Source organism: Camarhynchus parvulus, chromosome 10 (genome assembly GCF_901933205.1).
Source record: "Camarhynchus parvulus chromosome 10, STF_HiC, whole genome shotgun sequence".
NCBI classification, from domain to species: Eukaryota; Metazoa; Chordata; class Aves; order Passeriformes; family Thraupidae; genus Camarhynchus; species Camarhynchus parvulus.
Window position 1 is genome coordinate 1,236,802 of NC_044580.1, and position 23,080 is coordinate 1,259,881.

Sequence of the window (23,080 nt, forward strand, 5' to 3'; positions counted from 1 at the left end):
ATGCTCCAGTTCCCCAGGGATATATTTATCTTTTTGTACTCAGTGTTGTAACTGACCCCAACTTGCAGTGACATGTAACTTAAGTTTATTCCAGCTTCCTAAGCATTAATGACTTGGGCTTGAAGAAGTAAATAGGTTGTAAATAGGTTTTTAGATTGTGGCTTGCTCTCCACTTGTACCTGGTTTAGGATTTGATAAGTTGTAAGTTTGGTTAAAATTAAAACCAAGATGATTTTAAGCTACTTGTTTGTTTCTAATGGCCAAATAGAGAAAGGGGAAAGATCTTGCTCAGGAGCTTGCACCTGGAATGTGAGCAACCCATTTTGGTGTGCTGCAAGTATTATGCATTCTTGAAATTAAAATAGATCCAATCTCAGTTATGTTCTGTTACTCTTGATCCTAAAACTCAAAACTAAGTTTTTTCCATCCTGGTTATTGGATTTGGTTCTTCAATTTGTGCTGCCTCACTCCTTCCCATACCCCAGGTTTTTGGGCATTTTTTTCCCCCCAAACAGCTGCTTGGAAGCATTACTGAAATAGTTACCAGCTGCATATTGGTGTACAGCCTGGGACAGTAAAGGGGTCATTCCTTGGAAGGTGTCTGCCTGCATGGCAAACTCTCATTGTTCTACACATTGCTAGAGTTTGAATCCCATCGTTCTATTCCGTAAAGAGATAATCCTCTTTTATTAAAATTAAGACTTGGGAAAAAAATATGTCCCTCTAGCAAGGTTTGGGTTTCATCCCTTGGGATGAATACCATAAAAATAGTTTCCTGTGTCCAGCTACCACTTGCCCTCTGTAAGAAGCAGCTCTTTGTTTGAAGGCTGTCAGGTTACAGGGCAGGCACTGGCTTTTCTTTGGTTCCTCCTCAGCTGCTCTTAATAGGGAATATCTTTTCCAGTTGCCTCCTGCTAATACTAAAGAGAACCCTTGTTTTGAAGTGTGGGTTATGTTTGGCAACAAATATCTAATGCCAAATCTTGCAAGGAATGTTTGTCACCAAGTAACAAACTTTATTCCAGCCTCACAAAGCACATCATCCATAATGAGCAATTGTCATTAATGATGTTTTCTTCTCAGATTGTCTATTCTGTGTGAAAATAGGGGTCTTATTAATGTACTGATGTTTATTGAATCTTGCATCACAGCACATGAAGGGCTGGGCTTTAGACATGCAGCAGTTGTTTGCACAGCAGTGAGGAATCTGCCCTTGCTGTGGGTGGGACAGGCAGTGTGTGCTGGTGCACACAGAAAATACTGGGAACCTGGAGATGCTCTCTTGGTGGCATGTCATCTTTTTCTTAAACACAGTTTTCAAAAGGCTTGGGGCATGTTAACTCCACACAGGAGGGTGCTAATTCAGCTAGTGTCACACTTCTGGCCCATGTTTGAAAGAGAATCTCATAAACAGTTAGTATCATTTAATGTGTATTTTGTGCTGGAAACCCTTTTGTTTCATTTCAAGTGAAGTTCTATTGATATGCTGTTAGTTTATGACAGCCTTTCAGCAGCAGTGACACTTTTGATGCCAACTTTCAAGAACAGAATTCTCATCAGTTTTCTGTATTATGTACTCTTGTAAATATGGTTCCAAAGATTATTTCCTGCTTCAGAGGATCAAATAAAATGCAGAGATCTCTACTGATTATTGTGGCTGTGATGAATCCCTGGCCCATCCAACAGTGCAGAAAACTGTTTTACAGTCTCTTGTGTGCAGAAACACCTACAAGCAAGCTTCCTGATGGGATTAACTGCTCTGCTGACCACTCTTCAGTTTTTCCTGAAATCAGTAGCTTAAGTGAACTCTAGTACAATATCTATCTGCTTGATGGAGATGGGGCTGAAAACTATTTGGGCAGTGTATTAACAGATGACTTGGTTGACTTCCATTGTTCTTCTCAAAGTTTGAACTTTCAAAGTTTGAAAGCATTATTATATTCATTATTTTAAATTTAAATGAGTTAGAGAGTGTTAGGAGAGATTCTGCCTAATAGTGGGACAGAAGTTTTAATCAACTGTGTGTTTTGATACTTTAGTTGTGTGAAAGCAAATTATGTATATCAGTTTGCACACTTCTTTTTGGTGTTGAGCTAGAAACTGGAAATTCCTTTTGAAAGAAATTCTTTCTGAGGAGTGAAGTCTGCTTGATGGAGCACACTTGCAGCCAAACCAAATTGTCAACTGAGCCCAGCCAATGCAAAATCTAGTCTTTCTTTCAGCTGAAAAGCTGTGGGAAAGCTAGTATTAGTTTTCTTTGTTTACTCCTTATTTCAGTGCCAGGTGCTTCCATATTCACTGCATTTGGCATTAAAATAAATGTTCTACACAGAACACTAAATGTTGACTGTTACTAATTTGTGTTGTAGAAATGGTCAGTGTGTCTTGCTGGCAGATGAAGCCTAAGAATGTTGTGTTTGGAATACTTGGACCTTTCATTTTTTCCCCTTCCCTGCAGAAAAAGTTGCTTTAAGAACTGCCTGTTAAGTTGGAAATGACCTTACTTGCCTTCAGTTATAAATAGCAGTAAAAAGGAAGGGGATTCCCCTGCTGTCAAGCCCCATTCATGGCTTTCTATTTTGGTTATAGCCACGTTTTACAATGAGTGCACTGTGACTTCCAGCCTTCAGCATGCTGCAACAAATGTAGTTGCAATCCAAAAACTGTGTGCTTGAGGTCATAAGCAGGTAACATTGCTCTGGTACAAGTTCTTTTTGTTTCTTTTTTAGTTGGTGGAGTTAAGAGATGCCACCATATGTATTGAAACAGTGCCCATGTGCTAATTTGTGTGCCTCATGTGTTCCTTTGGGCTCTGTTGAATCAGGAGAAGCTGTTAATGGTGAAACACTACTGTGCTAGAAATTTGAAGAAAGAAAATCTTGTGTATAGGACAGCTTGAAAGGGCAACCCTTTTTCTTTGTTCATATTGCTTTCTCTTAGAGTGCTGTGGTTCTTGTGCTGTTGTGGAAGGAAAGCACTTGAAATAAATGGCAAAACATCTTAGTCATTATCTTGGTTTTGATGTGTGTTGTTTCTTTAAGATCACATTTAAACATAGTTTTAAAAATCAGCTCTATATAGTGTTAGTGAAGACACACCCTAATTTGATACTAGAAGTGCTAACTGTTCTCAGCCATGTAATTATATATGTTGTGTATCTCACTAGCTGATCAGTTACCTGATTAAAATACATTTTTGGCCAAATGCAGGTTGGTATTGGTGTCCAGTTTACACCCCACCTTCAAGTCACACTGTTTATATCTTCAGCTGTGCAATTATGTGAATGTGTTGGGAGGAAGCATTTGATCATTTAGAATATGATCATATGATTGATACTTGATCTTGCAAGTAGTACCATTGGACAAGAGGATTTCTAATGAAAGGTTTCTGTGGGTTGTATGGGAGAACAGCTCCTGTGAAGCAGTGTAAAAAGCTCTGTATGCATGGCAGGGCATAATTAGTGATACTCCATTATTTTGTACATCACTATAACCTGGTTTTGAAGGGAGAATGAAGGCAGGCTTGGTCTCTGACTTCAAGTGCTAGTTAAATTGATTTGACATAAGTAGTAGTTTTATGTCATTTCCCAAAACAAGACAACAAAACCGTGGGCGAAGGTAGAATTAGTTTGAAAAACATCATCTGTTATGGGCTCATGTCAATCCTTTTCCATCCTTTTGCTCATGTCAGACAAACTAAAACCAGATTTGTCTGGTTCAGCTTCTCTATGATTGACACAAGTAGGTTATGAGTGGTGATTGTACTTTCAGTTGTTGAGATTAAGAAGCAGCTACAGTTGTGGGTTTTTCAGTGCTCTTCAATTCATGAAGGAAGCTGCTCAGCTTCATCTGCTTCTCTTTGCAAAGCTGTTCTGTTGCAGCCAAGGCCATTGTTTACATGTACCTTGCATAAATTGAGTATTTTGTCCTGTATGAAAGTGAAGAAGATTGTGGAATGTGTTCTTGTTAGTAAGTTATAATTGTCTTGACAGAACATTAACCATCTCCTGAGACAAGCATAATTTTGGGGTAATTTAGATCATCAGATTTAGAAGTATTAACCACCATCAGCTATTTATTACATTTTTGTTTTAGAAGGAGGCAGCAAAAGACCAGAATATTTGTATAAGTATCAGTCTGGGAGGATATATGAAATGTAATTAACAAGCTGATCTGCATGGAAATGGAATCAGTTTTGTGTGCTCTATCTGAGATGGCTCTGATGGTTTTTGAGTGACCAGCTTATCTCTATTCTGTATGTATCTGTATGGCAATGTATTCTTTCCCTGACTATGTAACCATTTGAAAGCTGGGTCTGAGCAGTAGTTTTCACTCAACACTGCAAGGACTTGGACATGCACAGATTGAAGCATCTTTTAATTCAACCCCGATGTCTTGGAAGAAGAGTCTGAATTCTGCTCTGCTTACAGTGTGCTGCTGGTATTGAAGTGCAGATTGACTGCAATCCCTGATCTGCAGTGGGCACTACATGCACAGGAGAAGGCATCTCTGAGTAGTCATTGTGGAATTTTGTAGCATAATACTACATTCTGTATCTCAAAAATACAGGGATTGTAATTTCTACTTTGGGAACAGCTAGTCTTGTAAAAATTCCCCAAGAGTGCAGCAAGTTCACCCAGTGCCACAACAGTGCTGGCTGTGTTGTGTTCTCCCAATTTCCCATCCAGAGGATTGCTGAAGTCTTACAGTTGCAGTGCTGAGACCTCAGAATTCAACCTGGCATTTGATGTTTGAGGTGCTTTTTCACTAAAATCCCTGACAGGCCAGCAGTTCTTAAATAAAGTGAGGTTGCTGGTGGCAACAGGCACAGGATCATTCCAGTAAGAACTTGGGTAAGATAGATACCTAACAATAGATTACAGTGGAGGTTTGTTTTGAGTCTCCAGTTATTTCTGACATGGCTTCAGTTTTCTTAAATAAGATTAGCATTGCCCTTATCTGTAAACTCTTGAGATGAAATGATTTTAAATAACTTGTACATGTTTATGAAGTACTTCTTTGTAATGAGCCTTAAAACTGAAGGAAAGCTATTGATGCACTTTATTTTCTTTTAATCAAAGGGCAAAAAGCTAATATTTTCTATTAAGTTTTGTACCTTACCCTCAGTAGGTGTAGGATAGTGAATTGAAGGGCAGGAGGGCAGGTGCTCATGCTGGGAATATCTGATGTCTTTTGGAACGTCTGGCTTCACTGCCTGGAAGAGCAGCAGCACTGCAGTGAATGGCAATGACAGCTGCTGCAGTTTCAAGACCAACAAATGACTTCATTTCCTAGATTAATTTTTTTTTTTTGTGAAAAGTTAAGCACTTGTAAATTAATGCTTGCAGCCTCTAACAACACATTGTAGTGGCATGTTCATTCCTCAGTTTGGGAATAGTGAAACCAGTCAGGGCTAAAGCCTGTGTATCTGCAGGCATATGCAGGGTTGCTTTTGTGTTTGCATCACTGGATAACACCACCAGCAGCTTCTAAGTCCTGTTTAAAACCTTGCAATTCTTTTAACTTTGTGAGCATGTTGAAAGTTTCAAGGGCAAGTATTAAAGTGAGAAGTATTTGTTAGACTTGCATAATGTGAATTTTAGTGATTTGAAAGGGAGATGAGGTCCGTGAAGAAGCACTTCAGTTGTAGAAGATACATTTCTTCTCAAATTAACATTTTAGAATCAATGTTTTAACAGTCTCAAAGACTAAAAACCCTTTTAGGATTGCAATATTTACTGGCTCTAGTGTAATTTCTTTGCTTAGTTTGCTGTGTGAAGTTTAGCCTAAATATGTCAATGCTGAATTGATGAGTTGCATGAGAATGAAATACGGGAATTTTAGAAATATGTAAAAATTGGCATTTCATAAAAGTACTCTGTTATGATTTGGCAAAAATATTGTAGTTTTTGACAATCTCAGACTTTGGCCTTTAGGTTCATGGATGTCAATGAGGACAAATGACATTTATAGAGAAGCTGGATTCAGAAACAGTCACTGCTTGAAGCGTTCCTGATTGGCTGTAGTGTTTTATCACAAATATCTTGAAAATGAAGATACCTTGTCTAGAAGTAAGTGTTGGGTAATAGAAATAGTGGCACTGCAAATATTAAAATTATCTGTCAAGAGTTTCTTCTCCACACATCTCTAATATGGACTTTCTTGGAAGCATTGATCAGATGCTGTAGGTTTGCTGTAGCTCATGTGTGTTTGGGCAGCAGTTGCTGCTGTCAGGTCATTCCAGCTCAGTTCTGCAATTTGAGCTGCCCTAGTTTGTTATTAACTTTACTCTGAAGGACTGAAACGTGGTTGCTTTACTGCCACAAGTCAAGTTATTCAAGTTTTTCTGTTATTTGGCTTGGTGTGGCTGTCATTTTGAAAAGCAGTGTCATAACATGCTGTTTCTTTCACAAACCTCTTAGCTTAGGTAAAGTATTTGAAGTGTTTTTCTCCCCACAACAGTGCTCTGATGTGAGTTAACATCTAAGTCTTGCTTGCTGCTGGACTGTCCTGTAGAGCTGTTGCATTATTCAGAGATCCCAGACTGGCAGGAAGGAACCAGTAAGTACAATGGTATGGGGGAATATTTTACTGGCATTTAATGCTCTGCATACCTCCGAGCCAGATAGCACCAGTCAGAGTGATACTGTGTGTGCTTTGAGAAACCTGGCAAAACAAGTGGCTAGCGCCAGCATTTATTTTATTCGTAGCTTTTATTTTTAGCCTTAGCTGATCAGTAATCAGAGTTTAGGCACTGCTATCTTAGAACTGTATTTTACATCTGCATCCCTTAACATATTAAATGAAAAAGAGCAGAAAATATTCTTTTAATGTATCTATCTTCTTTACAGTCTTACCAACTTAGGGAAAATATTTGACTGCATAACCTATAAAATTGTATCAACAGGAGGAGGGACATTATTCAACAGTATTCAAAATAACAGTGTGATCAGATTTAATTTGACAGTCTGGAGTTTGCCATGAGGAACTTTTGTCTTTGACAGGACATGATGTGTATGTGTTGTTCTGCCTCATCTCGGTGTTCTTGGCATGTGAGTTATTCACAGGAGTTATTTGTACACTGGTACATGGTAAATACATAGGAAGATTTGTGTTGTGTAGTACATTTTGTTACAGTTGCTTAGTTTGGAAACAAGCCGTGTCATCCGAGCAGCATTCTTTCTAAATGCCCAGGGAGTGTCTTGGTAGGTGGCATTTCTGACAGTCTGGTATTTCTGCCCAGATGTCTGAGCTGGCCTCAGGAACTGAAGCACGGTAGCTGCAGCAGCTGACTTGATTTCCCCACTGATCTCATGCTTAGTGAGTTCTTTTGCCTTTTCCTTTTCTGGTTCCCCTCTTGGCCACCTCTGCAGCTGGAGCTTTAGCAGGTAAAGGCTGAAAGGCCTTTCTGCTTTAGGCACATGCAAACTGTGTCATCACCAGTGTGTGGTTTCTATGATGAACAGCTGAATGTATCACTCCATCTCTTATTTCAGACCCCTGAGGCTGGGTCCCTAATCAGCAGCCTCAGGGGACTACTTGGGTGCCTTTGCTGCTTTGTGCTTTGTTTTGTTGTTGCAAAGTCATGGATAAAACTAGGAATATCATATTTGAACAACTACTCTGGAGGAAATGGTATTATCTGTAGAGGAATGGGAAATGAAGAGAATGGTTACTGAAATAATTGTCCTAGCAAAAACAAAGAAAAACAAACATCTGGGGCTTTTTGAGCAATTCATTAGGTTCTCCTTGCTGGGAGTGCCATAATAAACACTGCATAGTATTCCAAGCATCTGTCATGCTGCAATAATTGGGTTCTAGAGAAATAGCTGAACTGAAAAAAACCTGGTTTTTGTGGCCAGGTTTTCATACTGTCATAGTTCAGAAATGGGAAATGCTAGAATATTTTTTATCATTGCCTCAATTTATTATTAGAGGAGGCAGAAACATGAAAATCCTTCAGTCAAAATGTGATTGAAATGTGATGGGAAATGCACATCTCCCTTTGAGAGAATCTATTGATGTCTTCATCAGTTATCTTGCTCTGAAAACAAAGGTTTCTTCATCATGTGACATGTGTTTCAACTTTTTAATTTCTATTTTTTTTTTTCTTTTTTAATGAAGATTGGCATGGTAATTTACTTTCCCCAGTATGTTGTTTGAGGCGATTTTTGGGCACAAGAACATTCAAGTGTAAGTAAAATTAATTTTCTTCTCCCATTCCTGTCTCCACTGGCATGGCTTTCTTCTGTCAATACAGTCAATTCCTAGTATTAGTTATATTTAATTGTCAGAATACTGACTTGATTTTGAAGTGCAAACACTCTGATTTACTGGAATTTTCAGCACTGAAGATTGTTTCAGCTGCTCACTGCCCTGCTGATATTCATCTCTGGTACTTGGGGCTGCTACTATGTATACATCAATGCTCACAACTATTGCCAGGAGGCTTTGCCTCTTCTGTTCCAGATTTGAAAACAACTAAGAGAAAAAAAGTATTATTTACTTTCTTTCCTTATCTCACTCTGTATATATGTAGAGTAACTCTTAAAAGCTTCAAGGTTAATTTATTTAAAGGCTTAATTATGCTAGCTTTTAAGAAGGAGGACAGAGTGTAATAAAATGGCCTCTCCTACAGAGGGGGAAGCCCAAATGAAGGCAATCTCCACGGCAGTGTCAGTCCAACAATAAAGTTACTGTTCAGGCAGAGCTTCCAGCTTGGCTCTTTGGCTTGTGAGGGCTGAGCTTAGGGCAGCACTGAAGCTGCAGCCCAGGCATTCTTTGTTGTACTCAGGGCTCGTGCTGTGGCACCAACCCCACAGTGTTGCCCAAGTGTCCTTGACTTCTGTTCAGATTGAGTTCCAGGAAATTTGCCAATATGTTGTTGTTCAGCTTCTTCAAAAACCTACTGCAGCCTCAGGTTATGTATTTGGGTGCTGCTGCCAGGCAGGGTTTGCTGCAGATAGGGTTGGTGGCTGGATGTTAACCGCTACAAAATGTGCAACTTTTGGTTTAGTGTTTTTGTGCTGGCTGGTTCTGTAGTTCAAAGATTATTCTAAAGGTTCTTTTAGTAAGAAAGAACTGCTCACAAAATAATCTAATCTAAGATGCAGAGCCAGTTTAAGCAGCCTAATAAAGAGAACTCCAACACTATGAGTTTTAGAAAGGTGTGTCAGTTCATGCTTGAAGAAATGTAAAGCTTGTAAGAAATTGGTGCTGACTGTAAAGCTAAAGGAGTGTTCCAGGGGGTCTATCCCTACTGCCTTTTCTAGCAGTAGGGAAATACCCCTTGGAATAGGCCTTGAAATATTTGTCCTGAAGTTAAAACTGAGGCATTATTCTTGTTTTAGTATTTAAAAAGTCACAGTTAAATCAGGTATTAAATGGTGTGCATTTCAACTTAACTCCGTGCACACTGCTTCACTTTCTCTGAACCTTCTAGACAGTAGGAGGGCCTTCTGTACCTGTCCACACTTTAGCAGAATTCTTCTTGCTGTTACTCTGTTGTTCCAGAGTTGTCTACCTCTCTGCTTTTTCTCCCTTAGATTATTTATGTGTTGTTCTCAAAGAAAAACAGTCTAATTTATAGGACTTTGAAGATGATACTGGACTTAAGTGTTACTTGGTAATCAGGCATATTTTATCAATCAACTCTGTTATATCTGAAGAGTTTTCTGATGTTTTCTGAGATCTGGCTTATAGAGGAAGCCTGTTTTCTGAGAGGTGGGAAAGAGTGAGAGAGAATTCCAGTTTAAATGTTCTGTTCTACCAAATATTTTTTCTTTGTATGTGCTTTCCATACTTCAAATGAATAGATAAGCAGTTCTAGCCAATTAATTTCAGGATGTGTCAGAAGCTGTTATCTTTGTACGTAAATGATGAGAAGTTAAATATCTTTGGAAATGTGTAAAGAAATATTGAGCTTAAAATATCTGCTTTGACCAAGTTAGCTAAATGGGCAAGATACATTTAATAACTAAGGGGAGACAGAAGGAAAGCTTAAATATTTTAGGAGCTCCTCCAAAAGTCTGAGGAGCTACCAAGTATGCTGGGACTGTAGTACCAAATAATGATACATAGTGTAGAGTGAAAAATCTGGTTTTATGTTGTCAGTGCTTTTATTATCATTACAACATAGTTCTTTTCCTGGAATTTGAGGAATATAGGAATTAAAAATGCAGCTAACGGAAGGAAAGAAACTCTGAACAGCTTCTAGTATTTGGGTGATCATTGACTGATATTTGAAATAGTTGAAAAGAATTACTCACACACATCTATGATTTGTAGAGTCTTTTCATCAAGAGTCCTTTAAAGAAAGATCTTGTTTAGATAAGAGATGGGAACAGAGTTAAAGTTGTACTTTCTGGAGTTGAAGTGCTCAACATTATAGAAAAAAGCTTCTGCCTGAAATAATGTAAGAGAAAGAACATATTAGTCGAGTTTAATCCTTGAGACTTCAAAGATTTTCAAGAAATGGGAGTGCCTTATGCATATTCCCTTTCAGCTTACAGAACAAACGTTTCCCTGTGTGGAAGAGCTCTGGAGCAGGAGCTGTTTTGCCCCCTTTGTCAGCAGCTTTGATTGCTGCCCAGAACTGGGTTCTCAGCCTTCTGCAAGGTCAGTGCTGCTTTGTGAGTGAGGCAGCAGCTCAAGAGGGCAAAGCTGTGAGAACTTGCTCTGCAGCTTAGGATTTTTTCATATTTCTGCAATTCTTCTTTGATGGGTGGGACCTTTATAAACAGCTGTCATGATCAGATCCTTGAAAAGTCTTGAGAAACTTTTAGAAAACTCTAAACTCTAAACCTAGAACAGACTCTGCAGCATAACCATGGATATGTTTGGTCATGAAAAAATACTTTCCCTTCCTAGGTAAACAAGTTAATATATACTCTTATAAGGCTCTTCCAAGAAAGCTCAGTGTAAATTGAAGAATAGATTGCTTTTGTTTACTTGGAATCTTAATTTTATTTTGCAGTTGGGATTTACAAATGCTACCCCCTCAAAAATCCAGTATGCAGTTTATTAAGGTATTATGCAAACCAGAGCAAGCTTCCTGTTTAGCAATTATGTGTGCAGATGTTGTGTGATGAGTTTTTTATTTGAATTCTTTTGCTTTCACTAAATGATTAGATATCTCTCATTTTGAAGTGGATTATAAAATACCAGACTGAATTTTAATTGCATATCTAGACCTAAGAGGGGCTAGTTCCAGAAGGGGCTTTCATCCCTGGGGTGTTCATTGGTATCCTGTTTGTCTTTCTTCTGTAATACTCGTGCCAGAATGGCTGAAACTGAATTCCTTCCACCCTGCCTTTGCTTGGGCTCTGAGGAGATCTATTCTAGGTGACAACAGTAAAAGAGAAGTGTTTGTTTACTAGGGAAGATTAAATAGGTGACACAGTGATGGTGCTTGGAGCGTGGGACCAAAAAATCTCTGGAGGAACAGGCCACAAAGCCTGTTGAATTACAGGGTGGAGAGAAGCAAACTGAAGTAAACTGAGTTGCTCTGGAAAATATCCTTCAATACACAGGGAAGAGCTTGATTTGACTTCCTTGTGGGCGCATTTCCTTGCTCCATGTGCCATATCCCTGCTTTCAGTGTTTCCATTGTGTGCCTGTTAGCAGACATCTCCATCCATGGGCTAGGGTAAAAAGGCATCTTAGGACCTCAGCAAGAGACCAGAGTGAGTGAAATTGTATCAGGATTCCATGGGAAATGGCAGTACAGGCTAGGGTACTCTCTTGGGCATTTAGGTGTTTGTTTTTTCTGTGAAGTGCTTCAGATTATGCTGCTGTTGTCTTCAAGTGGCTCAAGTGATTTGAAGTTCATATGAGTGATGTCAGGAGGGTGACTTGTGCTCATTTAGAAGGTGGTCAGGGGAGTAAATAGAAAAAAAATCAAATATGCATTAGTGCTGTGGAAAACCAATTTCTGACAAATGAATTTTGCATTTTTCACTGACTGTAGCACTTCTCTGTGTTTCTATGGCTTGAGCTTTGATGATGCACTTGGGTTACTTTCAGGATAGCTAATGTGATGTACAGTCTATGAAGTTAAAGCTGTAGAGGTCTGTTGATCTAAAGTTCCAACACTGCTGCTTGGCTGTCAGTGGTTGAGCTGAATGAGGAAAAGTAGGAAAAATAAATGTCTGCCGTTTTTCTTCCTTATTAGAAGCACTGAGGGATCAAATTCAGTCTTCACCAGATAGAAAACTCAGTAGGGTTTACATTTACTCAGTTTACATTCAGTGAGAGGCCCCTTGGTTTTTAGCTGTTCACTTTGACTCTTTCAAACCATCTGGGGATTCTACTCAGCCTCTCTCTTCCTCCAGGGAATGTGGTTAAAAGAAAGGTGTCTGCAAACTTGTCAGTACAGATCTGTCACTGTCAGGTTATATCTGAATCTTTATCTCATTATTGTGAGCTTCTGTTTAGTTTACCAGGAGTTCAGCCATCCTTCCATTTATGCAGGAGAAAAAAAAAATGAAAAAAACCCTGCATTTTCACTGCAGTTGTTCTAATGTAAAATTTTTAAACTGCTTAAGTCCATACTTGGATCACCTTGAAACGAGAATTTTGAGGTAAATTAACTGGAAGGAGAGATGCTGGGGTGTCAGCCTTTATTTGATGCTTTGATTCTTCTAATGCTGCAGCTGCCTCTGCATCCTCTTTTTCTCCAAAACACTGCAACTGTTGTGGTCCTGGCTGTTGTCTTCAGTGTACACCATTGCTTTCTTTTAGCACACTTAACTTGTTCATCACCTGCATGCTGTCAGCTTTCTCTTTTTTGCAGCCTGAATTTCTTGACTTGGCTTTCTGCCTGCTGCTGCAGAAGGCTCCTTAGGGAGCAACGTCAGAAAGGTCAAGCTTCTTTAATATGACAACGGTGTCATTTTTTGTTACTTTAAGTAATTTTTTTCTCTTTCCCATTTTCAAATATTGTAAATTATTTTCTAAAATTACCCAGTGTAATTTTTCAGTTGTTACTTAGAGTTGGTAGTAATTAAAGGTGCCATGCATGTGGTTGAAGTCAGTTTTTTGGTTGGGAATTAAACACAGGTAGGATCTGCTTAATACTCCTAACACTGATTTAGGTACAAGTGAGGGGCTGTATTTCTTCCCATTTCATCCAAGTGAAGTTGGTTCAGCTGAAAATCTGAGCTCTGAGCATGGGTCAGCAAATGGGTGACTTTTCCCTAATAGTAAAGGAGAGGGACTCAGCAAAAGCTGTAGTTCTGCAGTGGATTGACTTGCATAAAGCAGTTTTTTTGGAGAGCCACAAAAGGTGCTTTCCCAGGTGTTCAGCCTCCTGCAGTTGTGTGTCTCAAGCTTCTTATCATCAAATGTGAATGCCACAGACAGTTTTTTCACAAGCACTACATGGAAGGAGGAATTGCTGCCAAGCCCTTCTCTTTATCTTCCCCTTCAGCCTGCTGTTTTCTACCCTCTGGTCTTCAGGTTGCACAGTCATTCCTGGTCCTTTTCAAGGCTGTATATTTGCTTTGGAAAGGGCACTGTTACTCCTCTCCATATCCAGAGAACCAAGGCAGCTGAAGCAATCTCAAGCTATCAAGCACCTGTGCAAGGCTGTGAAAGATTTCATAGCTTTATATACAGAAAACTACTCAGTTCTTGTCCTCTTCCTTTTGTGGTTTGTGTGGTTAGTTGCCCTTTCAAGGGTAGAGGGCTTGGAAACCACAGGACTTCGTTTTTATCTGGGCCTGATTGAGGCTGTGGTGGCCCTATTTATGTCTCAGCCTGGTGGACAAAGGGTCTTCTCCAATAAGAGGGAGAGCAATTAATCTCCTCCCATCCTTAACTGAGGAATTGGGCACTTTTGAAGGCTAAAAAGTGACAAACAAGGTGTCCAAGTTTTCTCTGGTAATGCCTGATTTTATATCTCTATAAAGCTTAACCTACTCCACAGGAACTTTCCATCAGGACTTTCATGTTTACTCTTAACAGTCCTCTTGAGCACGTGCATTGCCTTTTAGATTTAAGTAGTGTAATCTGAGAGGAGAGCAGTGTATCAGCACTAAATATATCCTTACAGCAGAGCCCAGGAGTGCATTTGAAATCTAGATTTTGAAAATAAGAAGGACTTTGTTTTTTATAAAAACACCATGTAAACAGTTATTTTTATGTGGTAGTGTAATATTATTTTAACTTATTTGTACATTCTCCTGAGGTACTACTAGGGGTATAGGAGCTGGTATGATGAAATTAATGTGGAGAAAATCAATTTAGGCTAAATGGTAGTGTTCAGTTTGTGGGGACTATGGATTTGCTTGAGTAACAAGATGTCAGAGTGTAAGTTGTAGGCTGTCATGACTGTCATGTAATGCCCTAATCTATTCCATTTGATGGCAGAAATGGTTGAAATTGTACTGAAGTGTCCATAGTGGAATATGTTGATTGAATGGTAATGGAGAAACACATGGTTGGTGAAAATTGTTGTGTAATTATTGCATGAAATTTTGCATGCTGATTAAATTTTGTCTTGTCATACAAAATGTGGCATAGAGTAGAAATAATGACATGAGAAAGCCTGAGTGACTGCAACTGAATTTCATTGCATTTTATAGCATGTGAGTGCTGAAATGAAAGACGCTGCTGTTTGGCCCCTTTTTTGTTCAAGTTTTAACTGTTAACTTTCTATAGCTGAACTTCTGTTGTATTCCAGAGGTAAGAAAATGACCTAACCTAGCTGGATTTTGCTTGGTTTTGAAACCATAGCAGTTTCAATGTAGGATTCTCCTGACTGAGCACGTCACACATGGTGAGGAGAGACGCAGCCGGGAAGAGGCAGCTTTGCAAACTGCATTTTACAGATGAAACCTGTGGGAGCACATCAGGAGCACAAATGACCTTCAGTGGTGGGACAGCAAGCTCTGCCCTTGATTGGATTTTTCTGCATTGCAGATGCTCTCAGATAGGTTGGTTGCAAGCTAACGTTCCAAAAATGGACTTGGCTGTCAGGTCTTTTTCTACATAGCTCTAGTCAAGTTATGGAGGTTTATAAGGAATTGTGGGCAGACATGAGAAATGATGTCAGCTCTGGGAGGCAGCAAACAGGAAGGGAATAGGATGCCAGCTTCCTCTTATGACAGTTGGTTTTGGGTTTCCACTCAATAAATAAATAATTTTGAATAAAGCAATTTGTAGTCAAGGTTGTTTATCAGGTAGGCTAGAAATGATGAAGATAAACAGTTAAATGTTGCTAAGAACATTTTAAAACTTAGATTTCCCTGACTGAGGATAATTACAAGTAGTCAACAGGTTTCAGATTTGGAAATCTCCCCATCTGGAGAGCCTGATGGAAATTGCTTGCCTCTTTTGCTTGCTGGTTGTTCATATTGTTTGAAAGGACTGTGTTTTATCTTTGAGAATGCTAGGAAAGAATCAGTGAACTTTGGTTCATTGACTGTAAGCTCTTCCACTTTTGTCTTTCCAGAAACTCTGCATGTAAATGAGGTGGTATTTCATGGCCTAGATTTTAGTGTTTGCCTGCCTCTTCGTCATGCTCACAACTCTGTGTGAAACTCCAGGATTAGAATCTGGTTTACTTTCCTTCCCCTTGTCTAGGCTGCCATTTAGCATGCCTGAAGTGCTCTCTTGGATAATAGTGCTAAAAAATGTACATATTCACCTTTCTCTGGTTTTGTAAATTCCTTTTCTGTAGGCTCACCTTAGACTGGAACAAGTAAGACAGTGGAAAGCTTTGTATGAAACCATGCCAGAGTCAGGAGTGATTAAACTGTGCCTTTAAACAGCATAGCTGTCAAATTACCTGAAATTATCTAAAAATGCTCTAACAAAGTATGCATAGCATATTAAAAGGTACAAAAGGTATTAATCTTGGCTACAGCATGCCAGTGATTCCCACCCCCCTCCCCATCTCTAGATGAAAACATTAGCAGAAACATTTGCAGCCAAGCAGAAAATGCAGCAGCAGTGCAGGCTGTGTTGTAGAGTTGGGCTGGAGTTCTGATGCCCCTTGCTTGCACAGTGTGGGCCAAGCTAAATCAGCTGATTTATTGATTTATCAGTTAACTCTCTGAGCATGGTCTGCCACACCTGGCATTGTGCATCCACAATTTAGCTGCTAAGTGAAGAACACTGTGCATACTGGTTGAAAATACCTGATTTTTCAGAACTATTTTTGTAAGAAAGAAGTAACTTTCACCACAGTTTGATTTAAGAAAAAGAAATGCCCCCTCAAACTTGAACTAACAGCAAAACAACCCTTGCAAGCAGTTTTCCAACAGAGAACTCCTCTATTCAGTTTTTAATCTAACACTATACATTCCTTAGAAATAATTTTAAGAGCAATACCAGGATGTCTGGTTGTCTAGAAAAAGAACTCAAGTTTCCAGTTATCTTTAGCAGGTATCAAATAGCACAGTAACTAATTGTCTTGGAATCACTATTTCTGATTTTTAAATTTAGTTTTGTTTGGAACGTTGGCTGCTTGTTGATGAACATTCTGACAGTAGTGTCTACAAATCTTAGTTACAGAAAAGATAGAAAAACAACTATTCTGAGTATCATTCAAATTTACAGCTTGTGTGGGAAGGCAAATTCCTTGGGAGACTGAATCAAATAGTCCCCATAACTTTTCTGGAAACTGTCTCATTTTTGGAAATTTCTTTTTGTGTGAATATTTAATTTGGAGCAGGGACCTTTGAAAATTTAGTTTTTCTAGTTCATAACCACAGAAACACAGATTTTTTTCCCTCTGGGCTAAATTCAAGTATTGTTCAATCCTATCACCCCAGTGCAGTGTATTGGAGTAAGGTCACAACTGGAATTTGACCATGTGGCTGAAACGTGCTCTGCTTGTTGACAACGTCTTCTCATTCTCCAGCTCATATTGCTGTGCACAATGCCTTCTGTGAAATAAAGCCCTGGAATTCCAGTGGAACTCTGTTCTGGATGACCGGATTAAAGCAGGGCTTTACGGCCACAAAGGAAGATATGGAGGTACCATGTAGCTTCAGTAGGTTTTTACTGCTGTCGCTTTGAGCATTCGCCTGATTGTGCACTAGGGTTGCACATATGGTGTCTTCTTCTCAGGGTAGGTTAGGGCATCTCTGGTTTGGTAGTTTAGGGCATCTGTGGTAGTTTAGGGCATCTAGAGTTTGGCATCTCTGCTGGAATTGCCCATTTAAAGGCTGACAGCTTCCTCCAGCCCTCAGAGGGGTGACTGCATTCATGAAAACAGTGAGAATGGACCACATGACAGAAACAACTGCTTGGGTTTTGGACCAGTGGGAAAGCTGGGAGTGCTTCTAAATCCCCTGTGGAGAATGAGAGATGCTTTGGAACATGTCCTGAAACTTGGTTCTTTCAAAGGAGTGCCTGGTAGGGGGAACTGCAAAGCTGTTGTGGAGCAGTTGCTGCCAGAAATGAAAGTTAAAGGGGAAAAAACCCTTCTTTGCAACTTGAAGACGAAAACTTCAGAGAAATTTGGCTTCAAGTAGAGAGCACAGAAGTTTCTGGGAGAATTATAAACCACCCCATGACCTTGAAGAAAGCTACTGTGTTTTTGTGAGGGTATATTTGACTCCCTTGTGATGAAAACACCTGAAGTTGCCAAGGTCCTGGTTGTCTTTACACTGGTCCTCTTTGCAGCTACTTCCATCTCTGAAATTCTCAGGAATCTCTTTTATTGCCTTAGTATTGCAGCCATGAGGGAGGTGAGCATGGCTAGGTGTCCCTTTCTTCCCCAAAGCCTGATTTCTGTGAAGGTTTGTGCAGCAATGACCTGTCTGTTCAACCGAAGCACAGATGTCAAGGCAGAAGCTTCTGCAGATACAGCTGTTCATTTATGCTTTTACTGTTATCTTGATTTTTTGTAAATTTTGATTTTGTTGTTTTAAAAGTCTACTCTGTGATAGTTTTTCAGCACCCTTATACACACTTCCTTTGTATAGAGGCATTTCCTCTGAACTCTTTTATTTCATGTATCAGTATTACTTATCACATTAGTTTTTTGTCTTACCATTTTTTGAATGTTCTCTCTGCTGCCTGTGTTACAAACAGGCTAGGATTGTTAACATTATACATACCCATATGTCTAGTGATAATCATGGAATAAAGAAATGAAAAAACCTTCACTTCTGTTTTTTACCCTTTTTCTCCTGCTTTTCCTTTGACTAGAAGTTCAGTCTTATAATTTAATTGGAGTAATTCTGTCACTTCAGGCATATATGTCCTTGGGACAAGAAGGCATAAAAGCTCAGAGACACAGACTGTCCATCATAAGGCTTTTTTACTTCCTCAGCCATCTGATGGTTGTGAAAAAGTCTTTTCTGTCACCTGAATTTTTTTAAGCCTTCACTTCTGGGTCCATGCAATCAGAGCTGATACTCTCCACCTTCACAGATTTCTGTACAGCTGCAAAGATTCAAGGAGGTAGCAACAGTGCCAGAATACATGAGCTTTTCTCTAGTGCACTGGCTAAGTTCTAGGCAGCTGTGGGGATTTCTTCAGATTTAAGATACTGATCCTTGGTCTCTTCCCTGAGGGGGAGCCTCTCCCCTCCAGCAATTCAGAAATATTTCAGAAGAATTGGATATTGTAGAATTGAGTATTTTACATTGCTAAAACTTTGATCCTCTGCCTGTTGTGTGCGTTTCTGAAGCTGCTCTAATGTCCTGCAGCATTTAGTCTTTGTTTGATCCTACAGTGGTGCTTCTAAACACAAGACTCGATCTGTCATTTTCCACACTCTGACTGATGTGTCCCCTGTCACTTTCTAACCATGAGAAAAGCTTCCTCTGTAAATATTTGCCAGTTGCCAGTTCAGGGCAGCATTCCAAGTGGCAAACATGTCAACCAGAAGTGTGTTTCTTCCCACATGCTTCTCCTCATGCCAGTCCAAAAAGAGCATTTGGCTTGGACATTCTTGGCAGAATTGCTTCCAAAAGCTTGTAGTCCATCTGCTCCTACAGCTAAGTGCTGTCCAAGGAGCCAGTAACACGTGGTTGTAGAAGACTTGAGTGTTAATCATTCATGAGAGCAGCTGGAGTGAAAGTAAATCCAGAACACAGCTCTGAGTTGGGCTGCTCTGAATTTTCAGACAAGTCAGAAGCTTTACTTCCAGAGTGCACTATGACAGAAGTGGAATCTATCACTTAAAACATAGTGAGGAGTACTTGAAAGTTGTTATGATAAAATCCATTTAATATCTAAACCACAGATTTAGAAACAGGGCAATAAAACAATGCAAGTTGAATTCAGATATTGCCACTTGGCCTGTTGGCCTGTTGAATGTTACCTACCAAAGAACAGTTGCATAATTTCACCAGTTTTCATGAGCATGCTCACTTGCTCTGTTCAGCCCAAATGACTTTTGTATAATGTTGTGCTAATCATTTACTTAATGTTGTTTCATGCATTTCTGTGATCTATGACCAAAGTGAGTGCTACTGAGCAGGTATTTTATTTGTTGCATTCAACAGTCATTTGCATTCTTGATAGACTCTTTAATTTTAAAATCTGTGCCTTTTCCCAGCAAAAGCTCTCTGGGCAGAAGTTTCAGACTTTTTTTGCATCTCTGATTAGTTCCTGTTCTCTGATTGCTGGGTTCAGTCTGTAGCTGAGCTGTTGCATTACTGGACCTCCAGATCTCAATGTTCCAATCAGCCTCATTTGTCATTAACTGGGCTCTGCCTGGATTGGCTGCTGCTCTTGTGACACAGCTGGCGTGTCTGCAGACTGAGGTCAGTTGTCACCTATGTGCTAACTTGATCCAATAAAACCATTACAGGCAGAATTGGACACAGGTTGTGATTATCAAATTTTGCTTTTCGTGCAAATTCTGAATATGGTGTTTTGGCTTTTTGGCAGAGAATGGAAGAAAGGTTAGGGAGTGTTGGATGCAGTAAGTGAAGGTCCCAAAAGTTTGCTGTGTGCTTCAAGCAGCCTGCACTATAAGTTTTGGGTTGCATTCATCTTCCTTGTTAAATCTATTTTTTGCCAAAATGTTGAATATGGGCTTTATATGCTTGGAGAATTAATACACAGGAAGCATGTCTTTTCTAAAGTGAGACTTTGGGATGAAAACCAGAGAGATTTTAGCAGAGCTGTTAAGATGACTCAGCTGAGTTATAACAGTAATTTCTCCTTTCAAAATCTGGAAGCAATAAACACTTCAGATGTGCTTTTCTAATGCAGTGGAATCAGTCCCTTGGGCAGACGTTGCAGGAAAAAACTTTTGGAATTAACTTTGGATATCAACTGTATGTTATTGTGAAAATACTGAAATGCAATATGCTGAGTGGAGCTAAGAATGGAATGTTTTACCTCTTCCTTTCTAAAGCCTTCATTCTGTGCATGCTGATGTTAGTGTTTCAAAAAGACCAGATAGGAAAATTGCTTGATTTACACATTGTTTTGGCTTCAACTCCAGGACAATGAATGGAAAATCAGTGAAAATACATCTTTCTGGGATCTCTGTTATTCAAAGTATTAGAAGTCAGTTCATTCTTCCGTACAAACAGTTTGGTGTGTTGCTGGCATGTTGAAAATGCCAAGTAGTTATGTTCTAATTTTTTGTGTTTGGTGGTTTTGTTTGGAGTTTTTTGGGTTTTATTTCTTAGCATGAATTCCTGCAGCTGTTAGCATGGGGCAACCATGCTAACCCTCTTCTCAGTGGCAGGCAAAGGGCATTGTCTCCATCTGCAGCTGCACTGTTACAGGTCTACAGTCACCTAAACAACTGAAGCCAGCTCCGAGTGACTGAGATTGAGTGCTTGAAGTTTTTTTGCAGTATTTAAGCAGCTTATTTGACATGAAGGCAAACAATGCTTTCTCTTTAGCAAATTGCCTCGGGGTGACCTGATTTAAATTTCTACACAGCAAGATTATGGGAGTCTGGGCTGGTGTGTGGAGGGAGCTTACAGGAGGTAACTTCGAGGTGAACCACAGTGAGGCAGGAGGTTAGAAATGGAAGCAGCTCCTGTGTGGGGGTGATTGGAAAGGACATTACTTGGGATTTGATGTGTACACATCTGACTTGGTTCAAGACTGTATCAGTGCACAGGTGTGATCGAGACTTGGTTGGTTTTTACCCTATTGAATAAATATATTTATATAAAAACCCCTTGATCTAAAACCACCACATATCTAGAAGTAGGGGAAGCAACTTGGTAAGGATTATTTCATGTGCTGCTATGTAACTCAGGTGCTGTTTCACTCCAGAAATGTGTGCTTGGAAAGCTCAATGTGTCAAGAGAAGGCATCTCTCCTCTATTTACTGGAAAGGGGGAGTGAGAAGGAGGTTGGGCTTCTCATATTTTCAATTTCAATTGAGTATTAACTGTATGCATTTCTTAGGTATGTGTTTTCCAGCATTGCCTCTCCTCCTGCCCCCACTGAAATAGCCCTTCCTGACAGTGTTCTCCCCTAGGACACAGTAAGTGCTGTTCATCCTGTCTGTGGACACTGCAAAGCATCATTTTTGTTCTTCAGGGGACTTGAAGGGAAGTAATTAAAATGACAGGAAGTGCTTGGGACTGAAAGATTTATGTCTGTGGAAAGATCTTATGAAATTCAAAGCATATTTGAATCAGAAAGAATTGATTTGGCAGCTGCATAGTTAAAGAGCTGCTGTTTCTTTCTGAAATGTTAACTTAATGTCCTCCAAGGCAAATCAGGCAGAAGGGGAGCTGCTTTATGCATTTTTGGTATAGTGAACAGCACTAATGCGTGCAGTCTGCAAACATAGTAACTTCTCCCTTGCTGAGGAACACTAATAAGTAGTAATGATTAAAGCTGCCTTTCAAATTCCCTTCCCACAGTCACATCAAAAGACATGTACCTCCTTCAAGAAGTATATGCAGGAGGTAGGCACTGAGCTTCTTCATCTGTTTGATGTGTCTTCACTCACTTGTATAAATGGCTGTGATTTGGAGAGGGAAGTGTATTGAAAGTAGTTTAGAAGTCATGGCTAATGTTGAAATTTTGTATGGGAGGCTTGATACCAAGTCCTGGTACTGGGAGAACACGAACTGCAAGCATACAAGAAAATCAACAAGTTGTGCCTTGGCCTTTACTTCCCCCAGAAATGGTTTATTGGATGTTCTCCACGTTTCCTAGGGTTCTGAAGTTGTGTCTTTTCCCAGGTGCTGATGTGGTTTACACCTTGGGGTGTATCTATACAATAGACTTCCTCCTGTTGGAAATATGAGTGTGCTGAATTGATGGAGTGTGGAGGACACCTAGCTAAGGTCATGATGAGCTCTGGGAGAAGGCCACGTATGCTTGCATGTCCGAAATTAACAACATATATGTACATATGTGTATGTATTTAGAGTTGGGCCAGAATCACTTCCTCCCACACCTCAGTGAAGCTGCATTTTGTTTGGTAACCAGGTTTCATTCTCAGGAGGTCTAGGACTGGTTCTGTCTGTCTGTTTGTTTGTTTGGAAATTCTCTGTAATGCAGACTGGCCTGGCCCATTGAAGCTTTGTTGGTATGCTAAAAGAAAGGAATTAATTTTAATTTTTAATAAATTTGTTTTGTATCATTCTGGTTTGAGTTCAAAATACTTTCTCACTCCATACCTCATAAATTTCTATGCTAACATGAACTTTGAATATTTAGTGTAGTTGTGATTCGGTGTATTTCCTTGCAGGATAGTTGATGTGTTGCCTAAATTAGTGTTTAACAAACTTGGTGTGAAGATATGGAAATTTTACAAAGCACTGCTCTTTAAAAGGAAGCTCTTCAGTCTACTGTAGTAATGAGGATAGCATAAAAATGGAAAATCCAAATTTATATCTGTTGAAGCTGGCTTTCCAACGCTTTGGATCTGGACTCTCTGAACTATTACTCTACTGACCCTTTGGATGCCAACACAGAGCAGCCCAGCTTTCTAGGAGTGTGTTTGGAAAGCTGGCAAACTTGCTGTTAGTCATGCCAAGGAAGTAAACTGTATGTTTTGTCTGCTGCAGTGTGAGTGAGCCATAGTTCTGTTGTGAACAGATTTAGCTGGCAAGCTTTGTTAACTGCAGACAGCTTGAGCGTTACCCCATCAGAATGGCAGGTGCCCTGTCTTGGTAACATGCTCTGAA

The 23,080-nt window shown here is 39.6% G+C and overlaps 1 protein-coding gene across 5 annotated transcripts in view; it reads left to right on the forward strand.

Annotated features, from left to right (window-relative positions):
- The window catches only part of TLN2 (talin 2), a 142,050-nt gene that overhangs the window by 13,460 nt on the left and 105,510 nt on the right, over positions 1 to 23,080 (forward strand). Inside the window, exon 3 of one of the 5 annotated variants that reach the window (XM_030955643.1) lies at positions 8,124 to 8,192. The exons of the other annotated variants lie outside the window; for them this stretch is intronic. The gene's annotated coding sequence lies outside the window, so the exon portion shown is untranslated. The remainder of the gene's footprint in view (positions 1 to 8,123; positions 8,193 to 23,080) is intronic. 5 annotated transcript variants of the gene reach the window in all.